This window comes from Orycteropus afer, unplaced genomic scaffold (genome assembly GCF_000298275.1).
Source record: "Orycteropus afer afer isolate SDZICR_OR568_19922 unplaced genomic scaffold, OryAfe1.0 scaffold00080, whole genome shotgun sequence".
NCBI lineage: Eukaryota > Metazoa > Chordata > Mammalia > Tubulidentata > Orycteropodidae > Orycteropus > Orycteropus afer.
Window position 1 is genome coordinate 5,824,527 of NW_006921667.1, and position 4,731 is coordinate 5,829,257.

Genomic DNA, 4,731 nt, shown 5'->3' on the forward strand with positions numbered 1-4,731 from the left:
AAAATAAAATTTAAAAAAAAAAAAAAAGAAAAAGCCTTACTATAAAAAGTGTTGATGAGGATGTGGACAAATTGGAACTCTCTTACCTTCTCAGTGAGAATATAAAATGGAGTAGTCACTTTGGGAAGCAGTTTGATATTCCTCAAAACATTAAACATGTTAAGCATAGAATTACCATATGACTAAGAAATTCCACTACTAGGTATCTACACAAATATTCATAGCAGCATTATTTATAATAGCCAAAAAGTGGAAACCATCCAGCTGTTCATCAGTTATTGAATGGATAAACAAAAGATGGTATGTACATAAAATGGACTATTGTTTGTCCCTAAAAAGAATGAAGTATTGATACATGCAACAACATGATGAACCTCAAAAACATTACACTGCATATTGTGTGATACCATTCATATGAAATGTCCACCATAGGTAAATCTATAGACACTAACCAGAAACCACAGGGTTAGTGGTTGCCAGGGGTTGGAGGGAGAGGAGAGAGAAGTAATGAAGAATGACAAGGTTTTAGGGTGACAAAAGTGTTCTAAAATTATATATGATGGTGGTTTCACAACTCTGTAAATATACTAAAAATCATTATACATTTTAAACAGAGGAACTTTATAGTATATAAATAATATCTCAATACAGCTGTTTATTCTATGAGAAGAAGGAACTGGGCAGACAGAGGACAAGGAGAGGAGGAAGACTTCAATATATGTCTTTCTATACTTTCTGGTTTTCAAACTATGAGACAATACCTTCCATTCAAAAAGTAATTTTTTTTTTTTTAAGAGAAACTAACAAAACAAAAAAAGAGACCCCCTTCCCCTTTCCCAGTTTGGGTGGGGAAAAGGAAATAGAGCTGTCACTTACACCTGATCCCACTTCAAGCTGATAACTAGGAGGACAGTTAGAAGGGACAAGGGCAGCCTTGCAGAATTTTCCATTCATGGCCTGGAAGCCACCAAAGGCTCCAGGCCTGGGGGAGAGCCATGGTGCCCAACTAACCAGAAGGTGCAAGTCCCGTTTCCCTCTTCCCCATCACTGCCACCTGGATCTGCGTAAAATCCCAGAACCATATTGCAGCTCCAAAGAGTAGCAGGAAAATCCCAAGACTGACCCCAGCCAGACACAATGGAAGCTTGAGAAAGAAACTCCATTGCTGTACCAGGAACAGAGAAAGAACTCTTTCTTGCACACTTTTTATAGTCAGGCTTTTTCATTAAAGCCATCCTAAGTAAGTGTGAAGGATTAGAGGAAGACTCATTAACAACCTGTGATGTGCAGATGACACAAATGTGCTTGCTGAAAGTGAGGATGACTTGAAGCACTTAGTGATGAAGATTAAAGACTACAGTCTGCCACATGGATTATATTTCAACATAAAACGAAAATCCTCACAACTAGACTGATAAGCAGCATCACGGTAAATGGAGAAAAGAGTTTGTGGTCTGGGTTCAGATCCCAGGCCATAGCTAGGACTCAGAAACAGGACAGATGCCTGAGAGATGGGAATTGAGATGTGGTTACACCACTGAGTCCAGTGCAGCAAAGAGGGGGCATTTTCAGAGCTCCCGCCAGTGTATCCTCAAGGGCTTTGGCCTGGTAGTAGGAGATTTACCAATAAAAGAGCTCTGCAGTCATATTAGCTTGAAAAACCCAAGTTAAAAGAAGTCAAAACATTTTTTTGTTTGTTACTGCAGGTCTTCTCAGAGCCTTTACTTTTGACTCTGGTGGGGTAAAGGAACTCTGGAAGGTGTAAAGTAATGATGGAATATCTGGTGTAACAGGGCCTGATTTTCATTTTACAGCGGAAGGGAGGGGTTCATCCAAGGACTCACAGTGAGTCTGTGGACAGCAGCCTTAGAACCAAGTCTTCAGACTCTAGCCAGAGTTAACACTGCTGCTTCAGGCTGTCACCATCCTGGCTGTCCCCTGACCCATGGGCCTGGACCCGGGCAATTTTATACTGCGTCATCAGCAGTCTCTGCTCACTGTCTCATCCAGCTCTCTCAGAAATTTCCTATATTTGAGCTCTTGGCTGGGTGCATGTCTGGGGATGTGGTCACTGAGCACAAAGGGCAATTAGAAGAGATGTGCTCCCTGCCCGGAGAGGGGAAACAGCAGCAGGGACCAGTATGTAAGTACTTGCTGTGTAACCTTGGGCCCCTAACAGCCCCTCCAGGCCTGGGTCCTACCTGCAGCATGAGAGACTGAGACTTTAATCTGCTTTAGCAATTTATGATTTCAACAAGACTCTAAAACCCTCCCTGATAAATATTCCACAGGATAAATGGTTCTGTTTCAACAAATAAACAGGAAGGAAAAATAAACAGGAAGGAAGAAACAATTTAAAAAGAGGGAGCTATTATAGATGAAAACATATAACTGAAATGTGTGATATGGGTCATACATACTGAAAAAGACGTTTATCAGGCAATCAGGAAAATGTGAACACTAGCTAACTATTTGATAATTCTGAGGAATTAATCACTGTTAGGAGTGATAATGTTATTATGGTTGTTTTTGTTTTTTGTTTAGAGGGTTTTTTTTTTTTTTTTTTTTTTGTAAGAGATACACCTGAGGTATCTATAGGTCAAACAGTATGATGTTTGGGATTAGCCAGAGGGAGAATATCTGAGGTTAGCCCTACAGTGATCATTGCTGAAGCTGGTTGACAGGTGCATATAAATTTCAACATGAAAATAAAAAGCTTGAAAACTGCCCTGCCTCTTGATCCTTTGCATAGCTCAGAAGGGGGGTTGCAGTGGGAATTCCTGCCTCTATGGCTCAGCCTCCAGCCTCAGACCCTCCTTACCTGCAATACAAGTCCCATCCCTGCACCTTCACGTGTCCCAAACTCAGGGCTGTCAGCATGCAGGGTCTTGGGGAGTTCCAAGGTTGCCCAAGCTTCCCCGTGCGCCATCCTTGCTGCTGCCTCTGTGTCGCTAATCCACATTTGGGCAGACATTCCAGGCCCAACCACCCTCCTATCCTGTAGCCCCTGCCTCCCAGACTCCTGCCCACAGGCCCTAATGGGCTACTCACATGGTTCCTCTTGGCCTACCCAGCTCCGGACACTGTGCTGGCTCCAGCCCAGGCCACTCATTACTCAGGATGTTTATTATTAGTCTTCAATTTGATTAGTGCTTTGGCTGTACTTCCTGGGTTTTCCCCACAACCTGTCAGATGTAAATCAGATCTCTCTCTGCGCCTGCGTGCTCAATCTTGGCGTCAGGGTGGGTAGATGTTGCCTTATGATCAGGTTTCCCATTAGGAAGTCTGCTGGGCACCTACTGTGTGCTAACCACCAGGAAGGCAGAGAAATGAAGGCTGACCCTGGCTTTGGGATAAAATATAAACCCTGGTGCAACTCCCATGGCTCTCCAAAACTTGGCCCTTGCCCACTTATGACCCTCACCTCATGCGACTATGCACGCCTCCAGTTCCAGCAGGTCACATAGCTCTATAGTCTATGAGTGTTTGCTCAGGCCCTTTCCTTTCCCTGGACTACCTTTTCCTATTGCATTGCCTGGCTAGCAACTCCTCTTCTTCTTCTTCTAGGCTCTGTTGAGGTGTCACCTTCTCTTGGAAGCCCTCCCTGACTGCTCTGGGACATGTTAGATACCCATTGTCTGTGTTTGCTTAGCCCTGTCCTTACTCCATCAAAGCACTTGGAAAGCTCAACACTAGAGTCAGACAGTGAGTTTGAATCTTGGCTCTACCCCTTTTACCAACTGGTGGTCTTGGACAATTGACTTAAACTCTATGCCTCCATTTTCTCATAGGTTGTTATGAGGATGAAATGAGTTAACACAGTCAAGTTCTTAGAGCAAGTTCTTGGCACACAATGAGCTCTCAATAAATGATGGTGAGGATTAATTCTATAATTAATAATATTGCTCTGTATTGTTACTTTCAATGTATTTCTGTCTTCTCAACTTCTCAGAAATGTTCTATCACTGCATAGCAACTGCCAAGGCTGAAGTGCTAGTATCTGAAGCTAGAGCTCCTTCTCAGGCAGTAAGGAAGAAATCTGAGGATAAGACAGAGAAAAGAGGTGGGCAGTGATGAGGGAAGGCCTTCCAGGAATAGCTAGGGTGGGAGCAGAGGCAGAGAAGAAAGGAAGGGAGGCACTAGGCTGATTTGGATAATAATGAGCAGAACACGAGAGGAAATACAAGTGGTTATAAACCTAAAAAATATTCAATCTTGTCAATAATCAGAAAAATATAACTTAGACAATGAAAAGCTATTTCTCATCCATCAGGCTGACAAAGTTTTAAAGTTGTTGACATCAGGGGCTGGAGGTGACACAGGAGTGGTTGAACTCACACAATGCTGGTGGGAGAGCAGGTCAGCATCTCCACTTTGGAGGTCGGTTAAAACTCAGACTGTGCTCACCCACCCGAGGCCTACTCTCTTCATAAATGCCCTAAGGAGTAGTAGCCACCTGTGCAGAAAGACTTTTACTGAGTCATTGCTGATAATAGCAGAAAACTAGGAACAATTTCAATGCCCATCTGATAGAGGATGGCTGAATAAGCTAAGTACGCAGGTCATCAGGAGAAATTCCATGCAATAGTTTAAAAGTAGACTGGCAAGCAGGGACATGAGAAGATCACTAGGACATACTGCTGAGTGAAGAAAGGTATAGAGCATTACTTACAGGATAATGCCATTTAGTAAAAATAATAATAATAAATAAAAATTACACAAACAAAATGT